At 37.5% G+C, this 18,021-nt stretch overlaps 1 long non-coding RNA gene across 1 annotated transcript; it reads right to left on the bottom strand.

The window, feature by feature from the left end:
- Window positions 1–12,148: 12,148 nt before the first annotated feature.
- On the bottom strand, window positions 12,149–16,104 carry LOC141540051 (uncharacterized). The gene is made up of 3 exons (XR_012481455.1): window positions 15,948–16,104; window positions 13,510–13,607; window positions 12,149–12,862 (listed from the first exon to the last, which is right to left on the bottom strand). It is a non-coding gene; the product is annotated as an uncharacterized LOC141540051 (long non-coding RNA).
- Between the last annotated feature and the right edge of the window lie 1,917 nt (window positions 16,105–18,021).

Below are 18,021 nucleotides of genomic sequence, written 5' to 3'. Positions count from 1 at the left end.
TAAAATTCTTACATGGCTCCCTCATCAATAATGGAATCTTTTTTTATGCTAAGAGAAGGATAACAATTTAAGAATACTTCAAAGGACTAAGCTGTATCAGTTGAGGTAGAGAATTTTTTTATCAACATGGCAAAGAAAACAAAGATTAGGTTGAAAATTGTTATTTCAAAGCAAAATTAAAATATTTTGGAAATAATGTGCCTATTCTTTTTAGTGTTAAAGCATAATCAATTTCATTTTTTGAGATTTTTAGGGGTTCATTCTAAAACCTTCCATTTATTTTCTTGAAGAAAAGATTCATGAAATTTAAGTGTGAGGCTTTTATGCAATCTACAAGTCAATGTCCCCTTTCATTATTTATTCATGACCTACATTCTCCAATATATTTCTTATCCCTTTTCCCTGTTTCCATCTTTAAGGGAAAGCCAGTGAGTATCACAGTTTATGTTGATGGGAGGGTCTCATAGAGTTCATCATAGACTTTCTCTTCTTTTTATTCTCTGAAATGAACAGTTCATAAACTACAATTATTGCCCTGGGGAGTTTTGGGGAAAATATTCATGAGCACCACAAAAAGAGATATTCAAATGTCCTGTGAAATGGCATTTCTTGTTGCCTTGGACACATGATAAAATCAGGTTCACCAATTCCTTTATCTATTTCTTGAAAGAATCTGACAGCCATCCTTCCATTTTGCTAAAATGGAAGAAGAAAGAAGAAAGAAGAAAGGAAGAAGAAGAAGAAGAAGAAGAAGAAGAAGAAGAAGAAGAAGAAGAAGAAGAAGAAGAAGAAGAAGAAGAAGAAGAAGAAGAAGAAGAAGAAGAAGAAGAAGAAGAAGAAGAAGAAGAAGAAGAAGAAGAAGAAGAAGAAGAAGAAGAAGAAGAAGAAGAAGAAGAAGAAGAAGAAGAAGAAGAAGAAGAAGAAGAAGAAGAAGAAGAAGAAGAAGAAGAAGAAGAAGAAGAAGAAGAAGAAGAAGAAGAAGAAGAAGAAGAAGAAGAAGAAGAAGAAGAAGAAGAAGAAGAAGAAGAAGAAGAAGAAGAAGAAGAAGAAGAAGAAGAAGAAGAAGAAAATTTTGATAATCGAAACCTCACAAGATATCTTGGTTTTCATGGTCCATTTTCTTTCTTAAAGAACATGCCTTAAACCAAAATGACTCTGGTTCTCATAGACTGGTCAACAAAAGGTCCCAGGCCAAAGCCCTGCTTGGTCTTTTATTAAGCCCTGATCACCTCTAAGGCAAGCAGAGTGAATATAAATAGCACTTATTTCTGTTTTGGCAAGAAACCCTGAGGGTCTTCCTCTCTCAAACCGATTTCTTTTTGACTAAATAAAAAGACCATTTCTTTGCCTCATTTCTTTCTTACCTAACCTTAGTCACAAAATGGGTAGTTTTCTCTGTCAAACTGAGACTTGTTAAAGTCCTTAGCTTAAAAAGGTCTCCCATTGCATCCAATGCCATCTCCAGTCTTTGTGATCTATATCTGGCCACTGGACCCAGATGGGTTCCAAAGGAGAAAGTGAGACTGATAACATTGCACAGCCTTCCCTCACTTAAATCCAGTTCACTTGTATGTTATGGCATCACATCCCTGATGTCACGATCTTCAAGAATGAAGGACAAAAAGCAACAACAATCCATAGCAAGAAGGTCAACGTTGATACAGTTTGATTCCTCCAATGATAGACCTATTTGTCAGTCACTCAACAAGGATATCACATTTAGGGAATTAATAACTAAGTTTAAGATAATGGGGGGGTTAAAATGCAATTCTCAGTAATCTGTGTACTTTTCTTTCCATTTTACAACTATCACTGAAAAAATAGAAAGGAACTACACAGAGTTGAGTTGCATTTTGGATTTTTCTTTGTTTCATGTGTTATCATAGCCAAAGAATTCTTTATTGTCAGGCCATCCTACTCCATATTTATCTGAATTCATCCTCAAAAAGCAAACGCAATCTGTAGCCAAGATCATACTTGAAGCCTTCCCAGCATGGTAGACCCAGCCAGAGATTACACCCAACTGGCATTGGCTTCGAGAACTCAGGGTCACTTCCATGTCCCAATGGGGTGTCCAAGTAGGACTTTGTGTTCTTTCAACAAAAAACATACTGGGAATTTTTCAGTAATACTCTGTTTTATAATCAGGATTTTCTTAACACAGGCCTTGGGACACTAGGTCCTTGCTGGTTAAGGTCTAGATATATTTTCCCTGGCTCCAAAAATCTGACAGCCTGAATCCCAAGTTCAGAGCTCCCCTTTCTGGATTCTATACTCACAAACTTTTGAATGTCTGTCAAATTCAATATGAACAACTCCCTTTTGAATAATGCCTAGACTAGGGGTTCTTAACTTACAGCCAATACCCTTTTTCCTATTTTTATAAATACATTTCAATATAATTAATTTTATAACTCTATGAGTTATTATATAAGTCTAAAAACATTATTCTAGAAATGGATCCATAGAATTCAATGAACTGCCAAAAGGGTCTATGACACCTTAAAACAAGGTTAAGAACTCCTGGCCTAGAAGATCTTATCATGCTGACAAGATGAGCTATTCTTGATGGGGTCCATCCATTGGAGACAGTGAGGGACCTATAGTCTGGGATCCTAGGTTCAAATCCCATCTCTAACATTTATTAGCTATAGATTGTTGGCAAGTCAACTTAACCTCTCTGATTTCCTATTAGGACAGCACTTTTCTATCTTTTTGGTCTCAGGAAGGTTTTTCGGTCTTAAAATTGATTAAGCACTTTCAAAAAAATTTTTCTTTATATCCATCAGTATTTACTGTCTTAAAAATAAAAATAATATCATTTTTAAATAGCAATTAATGTTTAAATAGCCATAATAAGCCTAAAATAATAATGTATTATATAATTTGAATGCAATATAATAATGCATAATAATATGAGCATAACAATAATACAATATGTTAATGTAAAAAAATTTTTTATTTTAAAAACCATATTTTTAAAAAAATTAATAAAAGTCAGCTAGATTGTTATATTTGCTTCTTTATAAAGTCTGTTGCAATATTTTTTTAGTTGAGGTATATGAAGAAAATCTGGCCTTACATAGATAGATAGTTTAGAGAAAGAAGTATTTGAATAGGCAGATAACATTTTAATATTATTAAGAAACTAATTTTGACCTGGCAGATCCACTGTAAGAGGCTCAGGACAGTAAGATTCACACTTTTGAGACCTATTAGACTAGAAAATTGTCAGAATTTTTTTCCTAATTCTAGAATTAGACTAGAATATTCTCTCTAAATCTTGTGATCCAATCAAAAGAGGCTAATCTAAGGCTTTTGTTATTGTTATTCAGTCATGTCTGCTTTTTTTGTGACACCATCTGAGATTTTGTTGGAAAAGATACTGAAGTGATTTGCCAATTCCTTCTTCAGCTCATTTTACAGAAGAAAAAACTAAAGCAAATGGGTATAGTGATTTGCCCAGGATCACATAATTATTAAGAGTCTGAGGTTAGATTTGAACTCAGATCTTCCTGGCTCCAAGCCTGGTGTTCTATTCTCTGAAGATTTAGCTACCCTAATCTAAGATTAACAAAACTAGTCTATTTCTGAGCAATTATAGACCTCATGCTGAAAAAAACAAGGTCAGTTACCAATAATATTCTACCATCTTTCTGGCTCTAGTACTATCCAATTGGATTCATCTATAGACCAACCAATGTGCTAGTCAAAATATAAAATGTTTTTATGGGAGAAATTTCATAAGAAAGAGGATTAATTACTTAACCATTTCATTCTAGTATTAAAAATAAAATTTCTAATGCTTCCTTTGCTTGGTTTGCAGAAAAACTTAATATAAAGGGAATGAAAAAGGCATTTGTTAAGCCCCTACTATGTGCTAAGTACTGGGCTAGGTATTTTTTATTTTGTTTTATTTTGAGTTTTGTTTTTGTTTTTGTTTTTTGTTTGTCGAGAGGTTTTTTGTGAGGCACTTGTGACTTGGCAGGGTCACACAGTTTGAGTTAGCTGTTTTGCAAATATTATCTCATTTGAACCTCACAACAACCCCAGGATGTAAAGATTCTCTCCACTTTACAGATGAGGAAACTGAGGCAGAGATTAAGGGATTTGTCCCAAATCACATAGCTAAGAAGTGACTTAGACTAGTCAAGCTTTCCTGACTCCAGGTCTAGCACTCTACTGTACCACTTCTATGCATCTGAGATACAGATGAAATCGAACAATGTGATCAAAGTAACAAGGAGTTTGATGTAGTACTATAGTAAGGATGCTAGAATCACATATAAATGATTCAAATACTCCTAGCAATAATCTCACACATATGTAATGTTTTAAGGCTTATGAAGCATTTTCCTCATAAAACCCCTATGAGACAAGCACTGTAAAACATCATTATCCTCATTTTACAGATGAGAAGATTGAGGTCCAGAAAGTCCTCTGCCAATGGTCATATAATCTGATAAATTGGATCTGTGATCCAAACCCAGGTCTCCTGATTCCAATCCAGTGCATTCTCCCCTATATCATATTATTTATCTGAGTTATAGATTGCTTTAAAAGGGCAAAGGACATTGAATACACTAGCAAAAAAGAACATTTCCTAGAGGGCAAGAAGACCACTTGGGAGAAGGCTGCTTCAGCCTTTGATTCACTAATTAATTTTGCAGAAACATTAGCAGATGAAATAGCGTAGGAACCACTGGGGGGTCCCTTCCAAGATACTGGAAATGGAAAGTTAGGGTATAAAAATATTGCTAATGTTTAATTTAAATAATTCCAAGTGCACCAGAAAACATAAATGAAACAGCATAATACACATTTTCAAATTTGTTTTTACCATAACCTAACTATCCCTGATCCTATGACAAGAATATGGAAACTTCAAACCCAGTCAGGCTCCTTCTCTCCCTCTTAATCCCTCAACATGAGGGAGATTCATTTGAATTTTTGGTTGCCATGATTGCTCTCTCACCAATATGTCTAAGATTCTGCAAGGACAAAAATGTGATAGTTTCACAAGCAGCTTTCTAATATATATATGTGTGTGTATGTGTGTGTGTGTGTATACATATATATGTATATATACATATATATATACACCTATAATATATTTTAAGCATAATCTGCATTATTCAGATTTTCCCTATCATTTTCTTAAGTTTAGCTAACCAACAAAACAATAAATCGAGCCATTATTTGCAGCATTTGCAGATTTCCACAGTGAAAATGCTCCCACTGAGATACAGCAATCAACTCCCTTAAGGAAGCTTGTGCTTGACTCTAGCACACACCTGCTTAAGGGGGAAATTGTCCGACGAAGAAGGCAGAACTCACTGGCCTTCATCATGGTTGGACATAGCTATTAAGTAGACAAGGACATTTTCTTTTTCCTGGGTATCTTTCCTAGATAGAGGTGAAGTGAACCTCAGAAGCACATTTTTCGAACAAAAGCCAAGTTTCCCTATTCTGGGATCAATTCTCATCAGAGGCCATCACCCCAAACTAACCACTTGATTAATTCCTTTTTACTTCCCACAAACACAGAATAAAAGACCCCAGGATCTCCTTTATGAGCTCAGGACACCTATTCTTCTTAGATCTGAGAAGTGGATGCAGAGGATCACCCCATGGTATCAGTAGAGAAAGGGATCCCAGACACAGATAGTCATCTCTCCCACCCTGGATCCCCTCTGGATGAAAAGGGATGTGTAAGACCGCCTCATTGATTGCCCAGAGAGAGACAATGTGATTGATGGAAGCCAACCCCATCAAAAATTCAGACAATCTCTTCCTTGCACCTAGAAAACCAAAGTACACAATCTTTAAGTGATGCTCTCCCTTCAGCTGTGCCCAGGCTTGAACCCTCCAACAGGCCACATCTTCTATCTCAGTGTTAGACACCTCTGAGTGAGTTTTATCCTTTTGTTTGGATATTTAATATCTTTTTTTTTCCCTTTCTTGGTATCCCCAGAATGTAACACAGTGTTTGGCTCATAGTCAGCACTTAATAAATGCTTATTAACTGAATGGAAAGTCTTAATAATGGATGTAAGGGATGGGGTACATTCCTAGTATGTGTTACAGACTATTTATGAAAAAGCCCAGAGATAGGAGATGGAATGTTATCTGAGGTATAACCACAAGATCAGTTTGGCTGCATGGCCAAGATTATCCTAAGGCAACAGAAGATGGAAAGAGTCTGTGTTGAAGGAAGAAAAACAGACCCTGGAATAAAACTATTGGTGGAGCTGTAAATCAGATCAAAAATTGCAGAAAGCATTTTGTAATTGTTCAGGGAAAGTCATTAAATTTATCATTAAATTTTCACCCAGAGAACCCATTTCTCCTTGTTGTTCAGTCATGTCTAATTCTTCATAAACCAGTTTGGGGTTTTCTTGGCAAAAATATCAGAGTGGTTTTCCATTTTCTTCTCCAGCTTATTTTACAGATGAGGAAACCGAGGCAAAGAGAGTATATACTTTGCCCAGAGGTACACAGCTATTAAGCATCTGAGGCTGGATTTGAACTCAAGAAGATGAGTCATCCTGATTTCTGGACCAGCACTCTGTACACTATGACACCACTTAGCTGCCCAGAGAACTCATATTTTTAAACTAAGGTTAAAGAGAGAAAAAATCTACACACATATAACTAAATTTCCCTTTCTGTGGTAGCAGAATGTTAGAATTGAGGTGAATACCAGCTAAACAAACTGGGATTCAAGAATGGAACAGTTTTTTACTGTGAAATAAAGAACAACAGTTTCCAACAGTTTAAGAAGCTTAGGGCATAGAGGACACTGACTGGTATTAGAAAAGATAATTCCCTCACCTGGAACTTCCTATCAGTGAAAGTACAAATCCAATCCGTATTCCTAGCCTAACAATAACACAAGATAGTTGAACTTAGCCATAGTTCAATTTCCTCTTTATTCTAAGTCCTTTGAATCCATCCCTTACAGCCAGATAGGCTGTGATCCACCTTTAGTGGTATAGGGGGGCTCCCCAAAAGAGTAAAATCATGGATCTTTTAAAGTAAGAAGATGAGAAGTTAAACCTCCACTACCCTCTAAAAGCCCACTGGTGCTCTGAGAGGACTTTTTCAAATCTTGTCTTTGCTACTCACTCCCCAAAGGATTGTGGGTAAGTCATTTGCCCTTTAGAGATATCCTAACAGGGACTAATGAGCAATGGAACTTGAAGGGATTTCTCAGGTGCCTTCCAGTTTTGAAATTCTGAGGTGTTTTCCACTTTTGAAATTCTGAGATCCAGTTAAAAAAAAAAAAAAAAAAAAAAAGACATGTCCCCTGCCTACAGAACACAATAAGAAACTGAATTTAGCTTAAATGTGGCTAATCAAGCCTGAAAGGAAAATGAACTACATGCCAGAAGATAAAGAACTGTGGCTTTTCAAAATAAATCAGCACTTGGATTGGGTTTGAAGAAATATTTAAAGCCCCATAAAAAACCGTGAAAGGAGTCCTGGACAGAATACTCTGCATACCAAGTCCAGAAGATTAGACATGCCGTAATCCCCCTGGTGATATGAATGCAAACTTTGGGATGCAGTTCTCCATTGGCTCTGCATATTTCCCTTATGTGCTAGAATCAGCAGCCTAGCAAGAAGAGGACTGTGCAAATGAATCATGGGATCAGAGCTGGAAGGAATCTTAGAGGCCATCTAGTCTAATATCCTTTTACAAATAAGGAAACTGAGGCTCAAGAAGGTCACATAGGTGGTAAGCCTTAGAGATGGCATATGAACCCACATTCTGTAATTATATAGCCCACAGTGAATGGTCATCCAGCTACTACTTGTGTACCTCCAGTGTCAGGGAACTCACTACCTACCAAGATCATTTCTGGCACTTTTAAACAATTCTCGAGATTAGGAAGAACTGGAGCAGAAATCTGTCTTTGCATAACCAAAAGATAACACAGAATTCCAGAAATTTCAGAGACCATCCAGACTAATCCATTCCTGAAACGTGAATGTTTTCTATATTTCCACATAGTAGTCAACCCATTTCAGTTTGGGCTTCCAGGAAGAAATCAAGCAACTGTGGATCATCCAGGAGTCAGTTGTCTTTTATGTGGATTATCAAAGCCTTCTTCTTCCTGGTATGGCTGCTTTCGGACTATGGTTTGTTGGTCCCTATTTGGGAGACATGTACCAAATTAACCTGAATCATTAAGTATCATAGATTTAGAGCTGAGATGACCTTAGAGGTCATCTAATCTAATCCTTTGATGATACAAACGGGGGATCTGAGGCAGAGAGAAAAAGGGAGGGGGGGGAAGATCACACTCAATAAATGGCAAAGTTGGAATATGGCACTAGCTCCTTCAGCTCCCATTCCATTGTACTTTTCACTCTTAATACATTGTCTCCCATGCAAAAGCTAGGACTGAAAACTCTGGATTTCATATTGTTCCCATCATCTGTCCTTCTCTGCCCTATCACTTTCTCCTTTATTGTTCTAAATTCTCAACTTATCTTCTTTCTTCTCCATTGTCTTATGCTTTAAGTCTGTCAGTGGGTATTGTCTGAGAGTCGTCTAACTAGGTCACCTTTTTAATAGATCTTTAGGATTTTTTATTGCTTTTATTTTTTACATTGTCTAGGTATCCCAACTTTTCCCCCCATCCAGAGAGCTATTCGTTTTTAAATATTTTACTTACAATTTTTAAAATTTGTAATTTAAATTTAATCTTTTTAAATTTAACATTTAAATATTTATTTTAAATCATCCAAATTAACCAATTCAATAAAAATTTAACATTATATGAAATGTTCTGTATCCTGTATCTTCAAAGGACCAAAAGAAATTGTCTTCTCATCTCTTCTTTTGGACCAAGCTTGTTCTTTATAATTTTGCAACATTCATTTTTTATTGTTTTGTGCTTGGTGTTCTTTTTTATTTACTTTGTTGTAGTCATAATATATATGTTGTTTTTCCTGGCTCTGCTTACTTCATTCTGCTTCAATTAGTGTTAAGTCTTCCCATTTTTCTATTTATCATGATCATCATTCTTATAGCACAGTAGTAATTTTCTATTATATTATTTAGCCATTTCCTAGTCAACAGACATGTTTTTTCTCTTTATTACTAGAAAAAATGTTGCTCCAAATATTTTGGTGTATATGTCAGTGACTCCTTGGAGTATATGTCTTAGAACAGAATCTCTTGGTCAAATGGTATGGACTTTTTAGTCACTTTACATAATTCCAAATAGCTTTCCAGAGCAATACACATTTGACAGCTCCACCAACAATGCATTAGGGTTTCTATCTTTTTACAACTCTTCCCACATTACAGGTTGTGTTTTCTAAGAAATCTCTGATCATTTTTGTGTATTGTGTGTCCAAGCCAAGCTATCTACCCATTTGTGTATGGTGATTCAAATTGGTTTTAATTCTCCAGTTGCTGTTCCACTAGTGAAAGGTAAAGAGTAAATGATTTAAAGTGGTCTTAAAGCTGAATTTACATCATAATTTAAGATTTGCAAAGTATTATCCCACTGAAAGCCAGGCAGAAAAATTTAGACTTTGTGAAGTACAGAAAATCCATTCATTCACCCATGCATCAAGCATTTATTAGACACCTACAACTTCTGGCATTATGTGTGGGATTGGTAATTATAAAACTAAACAAATCAAACTGTCCCTGCCCTCAAAATGCACACATTCTAAAGAGGCACTGAAGGTTTTTTTAACAAAGTACAATATACTGAAGGCAAGAAGGGGAATCTCAGCTAGGATCTCTGTGAGGATGAGCATTTCCCTTTTGTCATTGATGAGGCCCTCCAAGATGTTTTCCCCGGTCCATCCCACCACTGGCTCCAGCTTGTCCTCCAATATGTTGATCCTGTGTTGTGGCTTTGGCATCAGCTTTGGAAACTTAAGATTTTCAATTACTTTCTACCCCAGAGGATGTCAAAAAGGAATTATGCTCCACCAACCACTTCTGAGATCCCCACATTTCTGCTGCCTCTTCAGAGAAAGGATCAAAAGAATGCTCACAATAGGAGGAGGGAAGTCAGACAACTGGGAGGAAGGAGGAAGAAAGAAGGGGGGTGGTAGAGACAAACAGAAAAGATAGAAAGATGAGGAGAGGGGGGAAGAAAGGGGAGAAGAGAGGGAGGAGCAAGAGGAGAGAGAGAGAGAGAGAGAGAGAGAGAGAGAGAGAGAGAGAGAGAGAGAGAGAGAGATGAGAGCAGAGAGAGAGAGGAAGGGAGAGAATGGACAAATGCAAGAATCTCATTTATTTTAATCATCCAAAGTTTAGAATCAAATTATACATTCTTCTCTCCACATTTAAAACAAAAACCCAAAAAATAAAAACAAATTATACTTTATTGTTTTTGTTTATTCTCTTCCCAATTCCAAAAGATTTTGAGGGGGCTTGCATGATTCAATATAAGGCCAAAATAGGGCAACAAAGATTATCTAAAAGGTACAGAGAAGTGGACAGCAATGGGCACCTATATAAGCTGATAGTGACAGCTGACCACTGAATTTAATATTTTTGTTCTTTGACTAACAAGGTCAAAAGGAAAATAACATTGGGCTACATTGTTTTCATTTTCTGACAAAAGAAAGCAAATTCTTCTGGGAAGGCAAGTTTTTCCCCTAGACTAAAATCCAACTTTTGTCATGAAGGACAAACAAATTATAATTTTAACTGTAGAAAATAATCAAAAGAGTATACGAGATGTATTGAAAGAGAGCATGACCCAGTTGAATTATATTCAAATTTATTAAAGATTTAACACATTAATTGGTTCATAAAATCATGTTTTTAATACCATTAAAGCTTTAAGTTGTAAACTTATAAAAACTCAGACTTACAGAAGCATAGGCTCATTACAATTTAGAAACAAAAATCTGGATCTGCAAATCCAAATATCATACAATATCTATCTTTTGTGTTTGTCTTTACCACCCCCTTCTTTCTTCCTCCTTCTTCCCAGGATCTGCAAAATATTTTAGATCATTTGAATCATAGAATCAGATCAAGAATTTTAGAATCTTAGGATTTTAGAATATGGAACCTGAGAATCTTTGGATCATGAGATGTGGAGCTGGATTAGAGAATCTTTGAATCATAGTTTTAGAAATTTAGGACCATAAAGTCAAGGAAATTTAAAATCTGAGAAATCACAGAAGCAGAAAATCTAAAATCTTGGATTCATAAGATCTTAGAATCACAGAATTTTTGGATCACAGAATCTTTGAATAAGAAAATCAGCAATCATAGAATTTGAGTTGGAAGGATCCTTAGAGGTGATTTCACTTCATCTCTTTCTTGACACAGTAATCCTTTCTACAATGTCCCTAAGATGTGGTCTCTTAGAATCTACTTGAATAATTTCAATTTGGAGACCTCATTCTTTTGTTGCTTAACTCTTAATAGAATATATTCATATATTGGTCAGAAATCTCACTCCTGAAAACTTCCACTTCTTGATTTTGTTTACTGAAACAATGTTTTTTTTTCAGATATCCAAAAACAGTTATCCATCAGATCAGTCCTAAGTTTATTTTTCTCTAGGCTAATCATTTCTAACTTGAGAGAGAAAATAAGATGGCTAAGATCCCTAAGAAACTTGGGAAACATCTATTTTGACAGAGCAAGAGAAAAAAAAAAAAGGAATCACCTTGTTACATAGAAAAGAAGTAAGCCAGGTGGGAAAGAACCAGGAGAATATGGTATCTCACAGAAGCCAAAAGAGGCAAGAAGATCCAAAAGGAAGTAGGGGGCAGCTGGGTCTGGTTCTGAAAGAGACCAAGAAGAAATCTCAGAAGTGACCATTGGGTTTGGTGACAAGGAGATTATTAATGATTTGAGAGGACAATTTTAATAAGATAATGACAAGATGCAAAACCTTTGAAGACAGAGGCTGTGCCTAGCATATTGTAGGTATTTAACAAATATTTCTTATTGAGAATAATACCTAGCGTTTGATGATGAAAAGGGAGAAAAGTATTTGGCAAAACATTCTTCACAATTCCCTTTACAAGAGTGAATCTTGCCAAAAGCCAAGATTTTTCTCCTACCTCTCCCACCTCGAGAAAGAACCTTCATCATAAAGTGAACATTAGGTACAAAGTACTTGACCCAGAGTAAACAGTTAATAAATGCTTTTTCATTCATCCTTTCATTTATTTATTCCCAGCTTTTTAAATGAACCACTGTCTGCAGAAGAGACCCCAGTCTCAATCTTCTATCCCTCCCTAAGACAACATTTAGAGAGGTAGAATCATTTTAACTAAAGTAGGGTAACAAGAGCTGTGTCCCAAAGTGTTGAATTTAAGGAATACCAACAATCCTTTTCTACTTTTAGAGTAGGGGGAGAGGGAGAGTGGAATGCACTTATTCAGGACTTTATTCAGCAAAAATAATCAGTGTTAAAAGGAAGTTGCTAGATGATGGACTGAGACAAACTTGAACCTCATCCCTCCCAGACAGCAGCCTCCTGCTGCATCCTTGGGTCTTTGCCTTCCTCTCCCATATGGGGCAATATCCTGCCCCATTCCCCATCTCAGGACATATTTTATGTCCTTCCTTCCAGAAGCTATGTGTGGTACTTTCCTCTTGTGCCGAAATTTCTAGTTACAGCTCTGGGTTGGGAATGGACTCGTCCAGTTTCCTATTACAGCCATTTTCATATCTGATGAGACTTCAGAATGTGAGATCTTAGACGAGCATCTTTCCAGAGTCACATCTGTGTCTGTTATTCTTGGGCCGGAAGGTGAACACCACCCACAACAAGGGCTTCCAGAGCTGCAGAGAGTAAACATGCAGCACGTCTCCAAGTGAGAACTGTGGGATCTGTGGACACTGGAGCAGAACACACTTGGAAGAAAAAACAGAATTATTCCTTCCACTTTCCGAATGTGGGCTTTCTTCCCTCCTCCCCTCAATCCACCAAAGGCTTCCTTATTTTCTTAGAACTACAGAATATAATGAGAAAGATTTAGGGGATCCAAGTTTAAAGCAGGGGAAAGAGTAATGGCTTTGGACTCAGAAACTGGGTTATTTCACTTTTGCTTCTTAGTCCTTGTGCAACAAGTCATTTTTCTTCTCAGTGCCTCAGTTTCCTCATCTGTAAAATGCATGGTTTCTACTAAGTGGTTTTTTCCAGTTCTAGATCTATGATATTAATCTCCCTGTGCCTCAATCTTCTCATCTATAAAATGAGGGGGTGAGACTAGATTGCCTCTGAGCTCTATCCTAGCCAGAAGGCTATGATGTTTTACTTTATGAAATGGGCTTCATAAAAACTTCCCTGCCTGCCTCACAGAATTGCCATCAGAAAATCACTCTCTTAAAGTGCTGCAGAAATGGGAGTTATTGTATGAGTTATTTTCCTCTGAAGATGGCTGAGGGAGCCTGTCTAGACTTTGAGGCTGAACACAGGCAGGAGGGGGCTGGGACTTCTCTTGCCTGAAAGCTCTATCCAAAGTAAAAGAAACTACTTAATTGCAAGGGCTTGGATTTACCTGGCAGCTTTGTAAATCCTGAATGTGAGCCAGGTTCAACATGGGCTGGGATTGTTTGTCGATCTGTCTCAGATACCTGCCCTCAAGATGCTTTCAATCTAGTTAAGGAAATAAAACATCTTTAAACACGTGAAACAGAAGATGGAACCATGGTGAAAAAAGGATTGGATTGGGAACCTAAACACTTGCATTCTAATCTTGGATCTGTCACTCATAAGCTTTATGATCTTTAACCACTTACTTCTCCTTTCCACCCAACTTTCTTTGAGGATTTTTGGCTCTAAAAATAGAAGGCTAGAAGAACTAAATTGTGTGGTATCATCAAAAATGGGTAAACAAAGTCCAAATGAATAGGGCAGAGCTATATAAAATGTACCACATGAATGTGATGGAATCTTGTTGTGTAAGAATGGATAATAAAGACAGCAATGAGAATGGAAAAGCCAGTAAAAGCAACAACAGAATCAGAACTGAATGCTATGAAATTGTAATGTTGAAACCTAGCTCTAAAAAAAAGGTTTGAGAATTCTCCTTCCACCCTTATTGGGAGGGTGAGGGGGGAACAATAAATCTGGAATCAAAGTTTACTGACCAGTTTTCCACATGTATACATGGCATACACCTTTAAGTTTAATCTGCATTGGGGGGCAGCTAGGTGGCACAGTGGATAGAGCACCAGCTCTGAATTCAGGAGGACCTGAGTTCAAATTTGGTCTCAGACACTTAACACTTCCTAGCTGTGTGACCCTGGGCAAGTCAGTTAATCTAGCCTCAGGGGGGAAAAAAAAGTTTAATCTGCATTACTAATCTTTTCTCCATCACTTTCTCAACAAATCAAGCCCTCATTTATAGCATTTGATATTTCTAAAGCATAAATGCTCACACTGAAAATTTAACAATATGCTCTTCAGAACACCTTTTTTTTTTTCTCTAATTGATATTCTGGTTAAATTTTGCTGACCTTTTTTCTTTTTAAAAAATATTTTATTATAAGAAATAGCAATAAATTATAAGAGACTACATGCTGTCACTTCCTCTGGGAAAAGGAGATATATATTGTGTAACTAATTTAAGTAAAAACAAAAGATATCAATATTTTTAAATGTCTGCCTTTCCTCACTTATTATCAACCAATCAACCAATCAACCAACAAATATTTATTAAACACCAATTATGTGTCAGATACTGTGCTAAGATATATAGATGCATAAAAATGAAATCATTTCTTCCCTCAAAGAGCTTACACTTCTGGGATTTAAGGAAACACTAATAAAATAACAGATGTGAAAGCAATTTTAGAATATAAAGTGCTGGACATAAGTAGGACGTGATGATTTAGGGGGAGTCATCAGAGATAATTCAATTCAGGCTTTTATAGATCTGAAATGGACCTCCTCCTTTCACCATAAAAAAGCATCTATGAAGCAATTTTTAAAAGCAGGTTATAAGGAAAGGACCCTCAGCCTCCATCAAGCAATAAATCAAGCATTTATTTAAATACTTGCCATATTCCAGGCACTGTGCTTGGTCCTAGGAAATCAAGGACAAGAACAAATTAATTTTTCTCTCAATGAATTTACTTTCCACTTGGGGAAACAACAGGTACATAAACTAACATAGGCAATATAAATATGGAGTCATTTTGGATGTTGCAGGAATCAGCAACTGGGAAAATGAGGGAAGGCTTAAACTGAGTCTTAAGAGAGACATGAGATTTTAAGAGATAGATAAGGGTGAGGAGCAAGTGCATTCCAGGCTAGTGGAATAGTCCATGCCAAATTGGGGGGGGGGGGGGGGAGATAGCCTGGCTTATGAAAGGAAAAGCAAATAGGGAAATTGGTCAGAGCAATGTGTAAAGGAGAACAGCAAAGGCAGGCTGGAGGCAGATGACTAAGGGCTCTAAATGGCAAGCAAAGAAGTTTGTATTTGATCCCAGAGGTCCTATTCACATAGGAAGGTCATGCTTCACCCATGCTTGGGAACCTGTGCAAAGGGAAGTGTGAGTAAACAAAGGATGACCTGTGCTATCTGCCCCATCCTACCCCTCCACCCTACTCCTGCTAAAGTTTTGTCTCTGTCTCTTTCTGTATCTTTCTCTGTCTCCCTCTCTCTCTGTCTGTCTCTGTCTGTCTATCTGTCTCTCCCTCCTTCTCTGTCTCTATCTCTGTTTCTCTGCTTCTTTCTCAGTGTCTTTGTGTGTGTCTGTTTTTGTGTCCTTCCCTTCCTCTCCTCCCCAATCCACCCCACCCCATCTTTCTCTCTAAATTCAATTAATCACCAAGTTCTGTCACCTCTGCCTTTATAATTCATATAAGATTTGTCCCTTTCCCTCCACTCACCACACCCAACCCAGTTCAGATTCTTGTTTCCTCTTTCCTAGACTCCAGGGATGGACTTCTAAGCCTCCTTGCCTCTAGCTTCTTCCTTCTCCAACATACCTTCCTCCCAGGTGCCTAAAAGGTGCTCCTAACGCCCCAGTCTGGCTATGGTGCTCTCTTGCTCAAGAAGTTCCAGAGGTTCTTGCCCTGGAGCTAAAAAAAAAAAAACCCAATCTCTTCTGCTTGACTTTGAAAGACTTTTACCACAGACCTTAATAGGCTTATGGAATATTCCTCATGTCCTTTATGGTCTGGCCAATTAGCCTGTTTGCAGTTAAACTGTCATACTCCCCAAGTCTAGAATGTACCCTCCCCCATCACTTCCGACTCACAAGTTTCTAAGACCATTCAAGCTCAGTTCAGGTACTATCTCCTACACGAAGCCTCTCCTGATTTCTCTAGTGATCTCAAGGGTTCACAACCTTTTTTTTTTTTTTTTTGGTGGGGGGTCATGCACTCCTTTGGCAATCTGATGGAGCCCATGAAAACCCTTCTCAGAATAAGGTGTTTTGTTGTTGTTGTTGTTGTTGTTTTTTAATGCCAAAGGTACAATATAGAAGATGCCAAAGAAAACTAATAATATTTTCAAAATACTTCTTTTAAAAAGTTCACAGACCTCAGGTTAGCCCCCCCACAGTTGCTCATGGCTTTTCCCTGAACATTATATTTTATTTACTGCTCTTTTTTGTACCCCAAGTGCCTAGCATAGTGCCAGAAACTTAGGAGGAGTTTGATTAGTGCTTATTGAATTGAATTGAAGACTTTTTCCCTTTACTTAGAGCGCAGGACCATAGATATAAAGCTGGAAGGGATCCCACCCCTCCTCATTTGAAACAAGAAGAACTTGAGTTTCAGTGACTTCCTGAAATTGGAATCAAGTAGACTTGAATTCAAATCAGGCATGTATCAATTACTAGCTGTGTAACCTCTATGTGCCTCAGTTTTCTTCCCTGTAAAATAGACACTTAATACATACTTGTTTTTGAGAACTATCTGACATCACATAGTTATTAAGAATCTGAGGAAGACTTTGCACAAGTTCAGCCAAACCTCTCAACACAGAAGTAGTAGGTGACACAGACAAATGGCAAAGATGTTTCTGGAGCCTGAGCCTCCCCTCCCCATCAAGTCCCAGGACAAGGCAGCCAGCCAAGGAGACCAGACCGTCTGAACCACACAAACACTAATTGTTTCAGGGAGAGGAATGGGGTGAGGAGCAAGGAGGGCCCCAAAGTACAGTGAGGTAGGCGGGGAGCACCTCAGGCCTGTGTGTACATTTGCACACTGGACAGAGAAAGCCCCAGAGCCCTGGAAACACTGTCAAGTTGTGTAACCTCTCGGCCATGTCTTTTAGAAGGTGGAAAGTGGTGTTTGAGTGGCTTCCTGTGACAGCTATGTCACACGCATGTATTTATGCATGTACACATTTGCACACATATATTATTTACACTATGCACAGGTATATTTCCCTATATAATGCATTGACCACATGGGAACACATATACATATGGGCACATACATGTATACATGTATATCTGTATATATTTGATGTTATATCACAGCTGTCACCTATTTATGTTTATGCATATGTATTACATATATGTGCACATGTACATTTGATTGTGTTGTATGCAGCCATGACATTGTGTTGCTGTGTATTTCATGTGTGTACATATATACACATCCGGTGCACACATGCACATATGTGCACATCACCCATGTGTGTAGTGCACTGTGCAGTGGAGATATTTAGTATATAGACATTTTCCATGTGTGCATCGCCTTGTGAATGCACATGCAGGTGTGCACACATTTACACATGCTGTGGTCTTCCTTCTTTCTCAAAGAGGACCGTGATATTAGGGAGGGGATGCCATGACATGCAAGTGAATTGGATTTAAGTGAGGGAGGGCTATGCAAGGTCACCGGCCTCACTTTCCCCTCCAGAACCATCTGGGGCCAGTAGCAAGATGTAGATCAAAACAATTGGAGATGGCCTTGGATGAAATGGGAGATCACATGTATATATACATATACACATGTACATACATATACAGATACACATATAGACACACACACACACACACACACACAGGAGCTCCATGCTGGTCATCAGAAGATTTCAATTTTAGTC

The sequence above is a fragment of the Sminthopsis crassicaudata genome, chromosome 4, assembly GCF_048593235.1.
Source record: "Sminthopsis crassicaudata isolate SCR6 chromosome 4, ASM4859323v1, whole genome shotgun sequence".
NCBI lineage: Eukaryota > Metazoa > Chordata > Mammalia > Dasyuromorphia > Dasyuridae > Sminthopsis > Sminthopsis crassicaudata.
The sequence above is the reverse complement of the archived record's forward strand: the minus strand, read 5'-3'. Positions and strand labels throughout refer to the sequence as shown.